Here is a 13,468-nt window from a genome sequence, read left to right as displayed (position 1 = left end):
TCTGGCCTCAGCCACTTACTAATTATGGAACCCCAAGCAAGTCACTTAACCCTATTTGGCTTGGTTTTCTCATCGGTAAAATGAACTGGAAAAGGAAATGGCAAACCACTCCAATATCTTGTCCCCAGGAAAATCCCAAATCAGGTCACAGAGACTTCGACACAATTGAAAAATGATTGGGCAACAACAATGTCTATGGGGTGTTTTTATTTGTTTTGTTAAACATTTTCCAGTTATATTTTAATCTGGTTCTAGTCTCAGCTTTGGGGAGTTGGGGGTGTGGGAGTGGGACTTTGATACTCCTGAACTAGGCGACCTCTATGGTTCCTTTCAGTTCCGAATCTACACCTAGATCCAAGTCACTTAACCTACCATGCCACAGAACACAATGGAAGCATTCACTGCTGTTATTGTGAAGTTGGTTGGTGAACCTCAGGCAAAGCTGGGACTAGAACCTTCCCATTCTGATCCCTGCCCTTCTTTACCCTAGTCTGGCTCTTTTTCACGAGGGGGGAAATATCTTTGCAGTATGATTAAAATGTTTTATTCATCTAAACAACATCCATTGATTCCCTGAAGTACTGACCAGCTCCGTTTTCATAGCTTCAGAGAATCTGTGAGAGGTCAGGGCTTGCGAGAGAGTCATGCAACCTGGTGCCTGGGTCACAAAACCCAAGTTTTAGTTTCCCATTCAGAGTTCTGAGCCAAGACACCTTCAGCCAGCTTTGGAGATCCACCTCCCTTCCACCAGGGGCCTCAAGTCTGATGACTGTGTGGGCAAACATGCCACCTTCCAGCTAAAGAGAATCATGAAGTAATTAGCTGAAAAACAGAGCCATTACTAGGACCTTTGGTGCCCAGGGCAAGTACTGAATGCAATATCCGACCAAGGGGCCCAACATGCACCCTGAGCTCCAGGCACTCTGCCCTATGAGTTTTACTCTGATAAAATGGGTCTGCTACCTGCTACTGGTATGACCTTGGGCTTTCTCTGGGCCTTAGTTTCCTTGTTTGTAAAATAAGGAAGCTGATCTACATCAAAGGCTCTGAATCTGTTTTGATTTTGTGATGGTTTTGTTTTGTTTTTTTATCTGACAGTCTGGTGAAACCTAAGGATCCCCTTCTCAGAATGCCTTAAAACTCTTGAGGGAAATAAGAAATTACAGTTCAATGTTGGTGAAAATAAATATGTAATTTTTTCCCATCCAAATTCATAGAACCCCTTTAATCTATCCACAGACTTCAGGTTAATAAGTGCTGTATTTGATGATAGATTAAGTTCTCTTTAGCTCGAGGCCCTATTGACTATGAAGAAGAGAAATAGAAGAAGGGAGGAAAAGGGGGGAAAGACCTTGCCTCGTCCTACCTAGGCTGAACATAGAACATGGAAGCATAACGTCTGAGATCCCTACAGTCCATTCCAAATACAGCCTACCCTGATCCCTTCATCTCTCCCCCGATCCACCTCCCTAAACATACTTACCTTTAATTTACACATGATCCAAAATCATGCTATTTGTTCTGTTGGCTTTAGTGTTTTTATTCTTCTGTTTTCTATATGTGCTATTACTATTCACCTTATGTCAATATATACCTTAGATTGTAAAGCCCTAGCTGGAAGGGATAGGCTCTTTATTTATGCAGCTGCCATGTATTTCTAAAAGGTTGTCTATAAAATGAAAATCCCTGAAATCAAATATTATTTTTCCACTTATGAATGATCACCTCAGAGATACTTTATCCTCATTTCTGATTACTCCCCAGTGGACATGTCTGCTAGCACTTTTGCTCTGTTTCTATCCCTCCCTCCAACCTCTTTATCAAGTAGTTAATAATCTGCAAACATTTAAAGGCACTCAAGAAGCTCACCATGTATAAGCAGTTCTCTGAATCCCTTTGTAAATGAGATGATTCTTTTGGTAGCATGAATAAACCCCCTCTAAATTTATGTTTTGTAAGCCTCCATTTTCATTGATTGGCTTTCTTAAAACAAGTCCCCTTACATTTTGCAGATTTTTCCTCTTCCTTCACACTTAGCTCAATATAGCATGTAATTAGGCCCTTAATAAATATTTTCTGAGGGGGGAGAAAATGAGAATCTTAGTTCAGTCCAATAAGGACACATGTCCTTTCTCACCTCCTGTCAGAGCCACAGGAAACAAGCCCACAGAACTGCAGATTTGTCATTGAATTTATAAATGCCAGGACGACAGCTCTCCAGCAAGAGAATTGACTTGGTGGACACATTGAAGATAAATAATGTATGAAACCACTTCTATTTTAACTGCACTTTGCAGTGACACTAATATTGATGAAAAATGTTAGCATGTGTTAGATGGTGTTATATATTCAGCAAGAGATGGTGTCTGACAGGCTCCATGGTTTGGTAAAGGGAAAAAAAGAGCCATTTGCTTCTAGGTCACTGATTTGAATCCAGGCCAAGGTTTGTAAGAAATAGCAGTTCCAGTTGACAGCTGGTCAGTGCCCTCTGTGAAATGGGCTAGTGGTTTCCAGTCATGCCCCAGTGGAAATATTGACAGCACGGGACCATCACAGCTATTGTCTTCCCAGTCAGTCTCAGGCTAAGGATGTGAGCTCCTTGAGGGCAGGGTCAATATTTTTGTTTTAATGTTGGTATTCCCCAGCACCTAGAACTATCTTCCATATACTAGGCTTAATAAATGATTATTTGCCAAATGGTTTGGGAGAAAGACAATGAGAAAAGGGGAAATAATATTGTGATTTGGTTTTGTCACTAAACTAAGTATTAATAATGACCCTTTTGGGGGAGAAGAATGAGGTTGGGGAGACAATGGTTTCAATATTTTTAGAGAACTCCTAGCAAGCAAACTCCCCACTATAAATGCAGGTCAATGGTCTTACAGAATTGTCTCGTCTAGAGGTGTCAACCATGCTGCCCAGGCTACATGACCCAACGTTCCACAGGAATCCTTATGTATGGTGTAGAGGTCACTGTTTCTATTTGAATTTGATATCACTGGCCTAGGACACTGAAATGTTAAGTGACCTGCCCAAAGTCACACAGTTGGTACATTTCAGAGCCAAGTCTTCCTGACTCTTAAAGGCAAGCTATCTCTTCATATGTTATGCTACCTCTCAAAGGTGGCCATATTAGCTAAGAAAGACAAACGCCAGAATAAAGGACTCCCATGTATATAATTTAATAGGATCATAGATTTAGAACTGGAAGGAAACAGAGAGACCATCTAGGCCAGCTTTAAGAGCCCAATAAGTTAAGCATCCTTTCCATTGTCACGTGAGTAATAAACATCTGAGTCAAGATTTGAACCCAGGTCCTCTGGCTTCTGAGAAAATACTTTTTCCACTGAACTACTTTGCAAATGAGGCTTCTTTTGTTCTGTCCAGTTCTGGTTCTTTTTCCAAGGAGGAGACACACATGGTAATGCAATACACAAGAGGTACTTTATTCAAGCTATAGCTTGGGCCTCCACAAGAAGTGGAAGACCCCGAACATTACCTAGGTCTGGCTTATATAGAGGAGCTAGGGGCAGGGGCCACCAAAAGTGAAGACACATCAATCTTAGTCCCAGATATTTCCTTTTAACATATGGTCTGATCAGTGACCTAGGTCAGGTCAGTGAAACCTGAAGTCTTGAGATAGCATATCCTTATGGCAGTACATAAATAAAGACGTGGTAATTTTAGTTCTTGGGACAAGGGACCCTATTTAGGGTATTGTCTGGAGGGCAAGTTCCTATGATATCAGTATGTTTCTTCACTTTCATAAATAATTATAATGACTACTTAGTACTAAAAGGGAATAGGGATTGGTTGACTGAGCTGGGATGCCTTAATTAGCAACTTTCCACCCATCCCTGGACAATTTTTCCCCAGGTCTGGCATCCCAAAGACTTAGGAGATTTCTGAGCTTACCTTGTTCCCATGTGCCCCAAGAAGGACTATATCTGGCCTGTCAGACCTGGGATTTCAAAGGAAAGAAGCAAAATCATCTTCGTTTTAAGAAAACTACAGAGTTTATTGACAGCATGCAAATCACAGGTGAAATGATCAGGAAACACGAGAACCTGCCTCACTGCTATCCGGGAACCTACCTTTGGTCTGACTCTGAAAAGGAAGCTGCACATGAAACTGAAACCCAAGCATTAGCTCTCCCCAGACTTAGTCTGCAGCTGTTAGGGGCTTTGTGGTTTTATACTGAGACAAACAAGGAGGAGTAGGGGAGCCTTGAAGAGTCAAAAAGAGTAGAACCAAGAGAAAATTATATTCAGCTACAGAAATATTATTTGAAGAATGACTTGTGTGGGCCCACTTCCAGATAAAAAAACTGATAAATAGAAATAAGCAAGACATAGTTTAATATATACATATACCTTTTTTGTCAAATGATGCCTTCTCTAATGGGGGAAGGGAAGAAAGGAATTACCTGGGTATCTTAATGTAGAAAACAAACAAATAAATGAATAAATTTAAAAGGAAAAAAAAAGAAATGCATCAGTCAAGGGCAAACAGCCCCCAGGGACAATTATGAATAAATCAAGTGCAGGGGTCACTAGGATTCCTTTGGCATCAACAATTGTATCTGTTACTTTAATTGTCCCTATCTCCACATTTCCCCCTCCTCTCTCAATCTTAGTAGCCTACAATTCTGAGACCTTGAAGTTCCCAGGGAATTTGTAGTTTTCTTCATATCAAAGAAATAATCAGTGGGAAAACTATAGTTTTTCTCATAATCTTTGAGTCACCATCATACCTAAACTAGGTTTGACACAGGGATGACCATAAATGATCTATTATATAGTTTGGTGGAACTATAATTAATGCAATAACCAGTCACAAATATGCTACATAATGCCACCTCTCAGATTATCTTCCTCTTTTATATGGATGATAAATGAATATTTTTATTTTTCCACAAGTAATCCAATAGCATCTTATGAATCATGGGCCATAAAATCAAGAGTCAAAAAAAAACAAAATAAAACACCTGAGATTAAAAAGAATCTCTGAGATCATCCATTCCAAAATTTATACATGGAACAAATATTCCCCATCCAGAACATTCCAGACAAATAGTCATCCAAGCTGTTCTCTCTAGAACACTGTGCCAAGAGAGTAAAGAGTCCATTCCTGAGGCATTATTATTCATGGCATTTGTCTCAATGCACTAGAAAAGGAATGAATGGGGCAGAAAAAAACAAAGTGAAAGAAAAAGAAGGAAAGGGCTGGAGAAGTTTAAGAGATGTATAAAGTTAAAAACTTGGGAAAATATTATTGGCTGTTGATACATTATTTAAATCACTTGAAGGTTTGGAGACTTAATTGGCTCTTCAGACCAATTTTTGTAATAACAACATGCCAACTGCAGTAAAAAATGGGTCGGCACCTTCCTCACCAAAGACTTCAAACAAATTGTACTAGCCATGTTTCTAGTCAGTATAATGCTGGTTTCTCTACTCATGTGTAATAGAATAGTAATAATTTTGGAAAAACAAATTCTCCACGAAACATGAATAGGAAACTTACTGTTTAAAGGAATCCCTTTCTTTGTATGTTCTTTAATAAAGGAAATAATTCCCTACCCTTCCTCATCCACACCCCAATTTATGCTTTTGAAATACAGATTTCAGCTACTTGGTTAGCTTTAAGCAGCTTTTCAGAATAAGTTGAATTACTAAAGCCTGTGTGTAAGACTATCCCTGTATGAGGGGATAAAGAGTTGAGAAAATGGACCTTCTTCCCTTCTTTACAGAAGTGAGTGACAATGGGCAAGGAAGACTGCACATGCTGTCAGTCAAGATAACTGTACTGAATGCTTCTGCTGAATTGCTCTCTTTCTTGTAAAACTCCCCATTGCAGCTCTTGGTGAGAAGTCACAGCCCTCCTCCCTGGCCCCAGATGGAATTATGGGACATTCAGGAATCTCTGCCCATCTCACCACTGGATAGACAGACGACAGCCAACTGCTTCCATTCAAGACTAAGGCTTGGGAGTGACTCATGGGATGAACATGTAGAAACGGCTTCAATGAGCAAAGGGAGGAAGTGGGTATAGTGGCGTGAGAGTGACTCAGGAGATCTGATTCCAGGCACCTTAGTGTAGATCAGAATAACAAAACTATAGGCTTCTTCTCCTCTTTCCCGCCCCCCCCCCTCGTCAGTTAAGTTGCCATTAGTCCATATCCACATTGCTTAATAATATAAAAGGCAGTATAGTAAAATGCAAAGAATGTTGGATTAGATGTCAAGAAAACCTAATTTTGAATTCCACCTCTGATATTTACTAATACTCAAGGAAATCTGAGTATAATTCCAGTCTTAGACACTAGCTGAGACTGTAAGAAAGTCACTTAACTCTGTTTGCCTTGGTTTTCTTGTCTGCAAAATGGGAGTGAAAATAACACGTCCTTCTCAAGGTTGTTGTGAGGCTCCAATAAGTTAATAATTGCAAAGCATTTAGCACAGCACCTAGCAAATAATAAACATTATATAAATGTTAGCTCATTATTATTATTAGTTCTGTGACCTCTCTAGACCTCAGACTCCTCATCTCCAAAAGGAAGAATGAGACTCTCTGATCTTGCCAAATCTTAATTTATGAACATGTGACTTAAGATAAAACATTATATTGCATTTGTATAATACTTTATTCTTTTCAAAGTGCTTTATCTTATTTGTTCTTCACAATTCTCTGGTGAAACGCTTTTATATTTCAAAAGATGTATGATTTCATCATTGAGGATATTCCCTTCACCAATACAGATCATTATCTCTCCCCCACTCACCTATATTTTAGTACAAAGGAAAAAACAATCATTATTCTGTTGTCAACATTCTGGTGAGAAATCTCTGTATGCTTAGCTATCCAAGTCCTCAATCAACCCAAACATTCTGTCATGTGTCATTGGAAATCTGTTACCCTAAAAACTACATTTCTCAGGAGCCCACTGACTTCCTGTCATTATGTACTTCCTATAGCTAGGGGGATATATTGAGTGGGGTTCCTGGTCTTGACCTCTTTGCTTCCTGTCTCAACTGTGGTGGAGTGGTGTTTTTGAACAGGTAGATTAGCCATGGGCACGTGGTTTTATTTGTTACCTTTTTATTCCTTTCTTTCTAGTGATCATTAATAAAGCTCTTAAAATATTATATTTTAATTATTGTACATTAATTTTCATTTTACAGTCATTGGATTCAAACTCAAAGCTTTTCCAAGTCATAGAATTTCCCAAAACTTGTCCCCCACTGGTAGTGCTTTTAAAATTTAAAAAAAAAAACTTACCTTCTGTCTTAGAATCACTATTAAGTATTGGTTCCAAAGTAGAAGAGTAGTAGGGGTTGGTGATTGAAATTATGTGACTTGCCCAGAGTCACATAACCAGGAAGTGTCACAATAAGGAAACCAACTTTCTTTTTAAGCTTTCTGACTTAGAATCAATATTATTAATTGGTAACAAGGCAGAAGAGCAATAAGGGTAGGGTAGGCACCAGGAATTGAGTGACTTAACCAGAGTCACAAACCTAGGAAGTGCCTAAGGTCACATTTGAACCCAAGACCTCTTATCTCTAGGCCTGACTTTCAATCTACTACACCACCTAGCTGCCTCTATACTCCATAAGTCATTAGAGTACAATTTAAGTGGAAGTCTGATTCATTTCATAAGTGAGGAAATTAAAACACAAAAATCTCAAATAACATGGCTGAGACCATACCACCAGTTCACAATATAGCCAAAGGTAGAACCAGGACTCTTGACAAGTCCATTGTTCTTTCCATTAGAAAATGTCCTCCATTGCTTGTTCTGGTAGAGTCTGTCTCCTTATTTTTGATCTGCCAAGATCTCCACAGGACCATGTTCCAGGCTTCATAGTTCACCCTTTGTCTGTGATGACAGAGATATTCCAGCTGAAGAACTGAGTTTCATAGGTCTGATACAAAGACAACCCATGGAATTCAGTTCTCAAAGCTGAAGATACAAGTTCTCTAGATTCTGCCTCCCATCTTCTCACCTTGAAGTCTGGTACTTTTTCCACGTGCTTGCTGTAAGATACAAGGAAATTTTCAGGTGAACACAGAGTGCCTATCTTCAGATGCAGGGTTTCACAGCACTGTGGCTCTTCCATAAAAGCCCAGGAGTAATAAGCATTGCTGGGGACTAGAGGCAAGCTCTGGAAGTAACTTTAAGAGTGAGAGTCTAGAAACAGAGCATTTTAGATTTGTAAGGACCACTAGGAATCACTCTGCCTAACCCTATCATTTTCTAGATGAAAAAGCCAGCCACATCACATACTCCCTTTCACCAGCCCCTCTATTTGAGCCAAACTGACTTATTTGTTCTACCCCATCTATGACAATTTATCTCCCATACCTATGTTTTTGCACAGTGACCTCCATTCCTGGAATGTCCTACCTCCTCACCTCCCATCCAGAGAATCCCTGTTCTTTCAAAGCTCAGCTCAAGTACACTCTCCCATAGGGAATCTATCACAATCCCATACTGCTTTCATTCTCTTGTCCTTCCAGAATTCTCCAAAAACAAGATACCACTAAAGAAGAGGGTCTTTAAGTTACATCCTTAAACCAACATCCACCATTATCAAAACAGTACTTATTTAACATTCAATAAATGATATAGGTAACATGTGCTGCCTTCCAAGATTAGATTTTATTTGATGTCTTAATAGTGCTTGTTGGTTGATTTTAGCACACTCTCTTCCAACGATCTTGGAGTATGTTGTAAGCACTCTAATGCTTACCACTTCCTCATGCTATAAGTGAGTCCATTTTTGTAAAAAAAAAAAAAAAGCAAGTCATTTTCAAAAAGAGTATTAACCCCTCCATGCATACTCTCTTCTCTCTACCTACCCAATCCATTCTCAGGAATAGTCAGCAAATAGTGGGAAAGGGGAATATCTGGGATGCCTGACATCCCAAGTGAGAGCTGTGCCCAGATTTTTTTTAAGCCAGAAGTGAGAATCCTTTTGCCCCTTCCCAATTGAAGCCAACATTGAACCAATGTTTACATATACCACATTATTCTTATGACTAGCTTAAACACATATCAGAGATGCTGAAAGAATGATCTATGCTTACATGCATGCAACTAGTCTCCATTGACATGATGGCCAATAGAATGGAAATCCAACAGAAGGTAGACCAGAGCTCAAGAACAAGGTCAGTACATAAATATCAATCTGAAAGTCATCTGCTTAGGAGTGATAAAGAACAGCCTTCAGAATGAATAAAAACGACAGTAGAGAAAAGGTCAAGAGAGAAGAAAAGTGAGTTGAGGACCGAATCTTAAGGGTAGGGAACATTTTGGAACGACTATACAGAGAAATTAGGTGGCTCAATGGATTGAGTGCCAGGCTCAGAATCAAGAATTCATCTTCCTGAGTTCAAATCTGGCTTCATATATTTACAAGTTGTATAACCCCAGGCAAGTCACTTAACTCTATTTGCCTCAGTTTCCTTATCTGTAAAAAGAGACAGAGAAGAAAATGGCAGCCACTTCTATATATTTGCCAAGAAAACTCAAAATGGGGTCATGAAAAGTTGGACACAACTGAACAACAGAAAAAGCAGATACAGGAAAGCAACAAATAAATAAGCTAAAGAAATAAAGAAGGAATGGTGAGTGAGGCAGAGAAGTAGATGAATGTGATATCTCAGAATCCAAGAGATGAAATAAGTATTCAGAAGGAAGATCAATAATTATCATGTTAAATATTTATATAGTGACGAGGTTTTTTATATGTATTATTTCATTTGGTTCTCACAATAATCCTGTAACATAGGTACCATAGATGGATAAGAAAACAGGATCCCAATGGCTGAATGATATGCCCAAGATCACATGACTAGAAACACATGTTAGAATTGAAACTCAATTTCACCTAACTCCACATTCAGTTCACTCTTCACTTTGCCTCTGAGGATGCCTGTGGTCAACAAGAAATGCAGGAGAAGACCTGAGGGGAGGGTGGGAGTACTTGGATTTGGAAATTAGGTCATTAATGACCTGGGAGAATCATTTTAGTAGAGTGGTAAAGATGGAAACCAACTGCAAGGGATTGAGGAGGAAATGGGTGCTGGATAAGTTAAGGCAATGTGAATAGGCTACTTTACAGGAACTTTCATCATGAAAGTCAGTACGATATAGTAGACAAAACTGGCCTTGGAAGCAGGAGGAACTGAGTTCAAGTTCTGCCTTTTACATATCCTGTCTGTGTGCTCCTAAACAAGTTCCCCTAAGTCTTTCAGTGTCCTAGGCAACTCTCTAATAATACAAGTTGCAGGCAATATTTCAAAGCAGAGACCATGGGCATACAGTCAGTGTTGCCTTTCCAAGTGAGTGTTTGGTGAATGGAATTTCCATATTCATGGAAGCCAGAGTCTGTCGAAGAAGTTCTAAGGAGATGGGCCCTCTGAAGTTCAGATCCCAGAAGGCTCAAAAGATCGAAAGATGGCTTGAAAACAGAAAGGACAAATTTTTAAATGGCCAATTATGTCAATTTCCTCATTTGTAAAAACAGGGTTAATAAGAGCATCTACCTCTCAGGGTTGTTGTGAAAATCAAATGAAATAATTAAAAAGCACTTATCTCAGTGCCTGGCACATAGTAAGTGCTGTATAAATGTTAGCTATTAGCTATCATTATAATTATCTCTTCCAAGTCTAGTACGCCCTATATAAATGTTATCCTTGATGATGATGATGACGATGACGATGATGATGATGATGATGATGATGATGATGATGATGATGATAACAATGTCAGAGCTAACACCTTGAATATCAAAATGTGCACTGGACTGCCCAGTGACCATTCTTCATCATTTGCTTGCCTCTACAATGGTGCCTTAACTGAGGTCATGGTTTTCTGGGGCTATGGAACCGGCCAGGCAAAACTGAAGTTAAATTGCAATGAAGGAACAATTTCCCTGCCTCAGAAAAGAGGCTAGAATGTCATTCCCCAGAAAGTAATAGCCTTGTATTTACCAATAATAACTATATGTTATGAACCCTTTTGCTGGCTCCAGGAGATTTGTGATCAGAAAAAGCAGGAACAAGTGGACAAAATGAAAGGCCTTAATTTCTTTTTAAGCACCAAACATTTACATTTGTCATCTCTACAGCTACATCCATTACTGAAGTTTCCCCAGTGCATTGTCCAAGAAAACTGTAGTTCTCCTAAATCAATAAGAAGCTAATTTTTTTCGACACAAATTCTTATTGTGATTCTCTGTTGTACAAATGTAGGATTTGTCCTTTGAAAAACGAACTTCTCAAACTGTTCCCTAATGATATAATGAAATTTCTTGGTTTAGTCACTAGTGTGTTGTAATAAAAGACTAGAATGAAGACAATTAACTTTTGCTTTCAGAAAACCTTCCCTTTCTATTGATGTATTTGGGCCAACGCATAAGGACACACAAAAATTGTTATTACTGCAAACTTCATCTGGCAAGAGAAACATGTAGTTTGCTACTGGGTGAGTAAATGGGCTTCTAATGAGGACAACTTGGCCTTTAATGGAATAAAACTTTTAAGGACAAGTTCTTGATGTGGTATATCTTTATAAATCAAAAATCCTTTTAAAGCTAAGTGAATTTCCAAGTTGTAATATTCCATCCAAACCTCAAACTATATGATGTAAACAGCCCTTAATCACTCTTCATATCCCACCCCAGCTTCTCCTCCACCCCCCAAAAAAGCCAAATTACTTTGTATAAATTTTAGGTTTTTATCTTTGCACACCTCATCTTCACCCTCCCCACTCTTGTAGAGAAAAGAGACTTTTATTTTTGTCTTCATGTCCCCAGATCCTAGCACAGTGACTGGAATATAGTAAGTGCTTAATCATTGCTTGTCAAATTAAATTTTTAATCACACTTTATACTTGTTTAAAGTGTTTCCATATGTGAAAGGAAGTCAACAACTAAGAGAAATTCTAGCTTTGCATAAACATTTTTTACCTGTAGCATAAGCATATATCCTCATTACAGTATCTGAATATACAGTACCCATTGTTTTTGCACTATAAAATTAATGATTTTGTATATCATATTTCTGAAATCATGTATTTTGAAGATAGCCTTAAATTTGTCCTGTAATTAACTCACCCTCATATATTGCATATATTACTTACCTTCGTATCTTCAAGTTACATTGCTGATCTCCTCTATCATAGCCAGGTATCCATCCTAAATCTTTACTCCAACTCTGGAATTCATACTTGAAAAGCACTGAAAGCTTCAGATTTCTGCCTCTGAGGCCTCTCAGGCTGGATGAAGGAGCCTAGTCCAGCCACATCTCGTTCCTCTCCAGGTTATCTCATCCATCTCCATGACCTAGTAACAAAAACTTTTGTTACACATCACACAAACACACACACACACACACACACACACACACACACACACATTTACAGCTTCTTTTTATGTTCTTCCCTCATTCGAATGTAAGCTCTTTATGGGCAGGAACTATATTTTAATCCCTTTGTATTTGTAGTCTCAGTGATTAATCCAGTAAGCATTTAATGCTTATTAACTGATTATTCCTCCAATACTTCAAGGATCTATCATTCTCTAAGTGGACATTTCCTTCTTTGACAGATCACAACCCCTCCTAAACCCATTAGATCATCAAAAACTGTTGTGACCAAAAAGACCATCACCCAGAGTCCAAAATGGTGATGAGATTGAGGCAGAAATTTATTGACTTGCCCAAAGTCATTACACAAGTCAGTGGTAGAGTCAAAATTTGAATCTCGGTCTACTGAGTCTAATTTGATTTTCATGCTACCCCACTGCTAGTCTCTGGATCTTAAAAAACTCAGTTGGCACTTCCTATCAGACTTCTTAGTCTTCAGTCATGGATATATTTAGTTGTTGTCTATTGGAAGGCAAGTCATATCTGCCCATCATCTTACCTGGTACTTTTACCAAAATGATTGGTTAGATGTGTCAGCAAACCTTTGCCAAGATCAGATGTAAGGATGGGATTAATCTTCAGTTAGGGAAAGATTTTCATTAATTTCCTGGGGCTTATTTTCCCAAAAGCTTCCTCCACTAAATATAAATATGCAAGAGATAATCTCTCTCTCTCTCTCTTCACTTCCATCTCATCCTGCCAAGGCTCATCCACTGAAAACCAAGAATGAACGAACACAAGAAAAATGAGCACATGAAACTAGGGGCACAGAGTGAGAAAGGAAAGGACCCCCCCAAAACCATTAATGTTTAATTAGGCTGATTAACTGATTAAGCCGAAATGGATCATCTTTTATCTTCTGCTTTCCCGTGTTTCCTCTGTTCCAGATTTGATTGCCAGAGAGCCCAAAGGCAAAAGCTATATGCCCAAAAGATAGCTGGATATGATCAGCCCAACCAAAAGGCAGACCACATCCTCTACAACAATTGATATGACCTAGCCAGGCATGATGTAGCAAGACCAGACCAAAAGA

At 38.8% G+C, this 13,468-nt stretch overlaps 1 non-coding gene across 1 annotated transcript; it reads right to left on the bottom strand.

The window, feature by feature from the left end:
- Positions 1-7,886: 7,886 nt before the first annotated feature.
- MIR146A (microRNA mir-146a) lies at positions 7,887-7,977 on the bottom strand. The gene has a single exon (NR_034977.1). It is a non-coding gene; the product is annotated as a microRNA mir-146a (primary transcript).
- Positions 7,978-13,468: the final 5,491 nt, after the last annotated feature.

This window comes from Monodelphis domestica, chromosome 1, assembly GCF_027887165.1.
Source record: "Monodelphis domestica isolate mMonDom1 chromosome 1, mMonDom1.pri, whole genome shotgun sequence".
Lineage (NCBI taxonomy): Eukaryota > Metazoa > Chordata > Mammalia > Didelphimorphia > Didelphidae > Monodelphis > Monodelphis domestica.
Note: the sequence above shows the minus strand (reverse complement) of the source record. Positions and strands in the feature narration are given on the sequence as shown.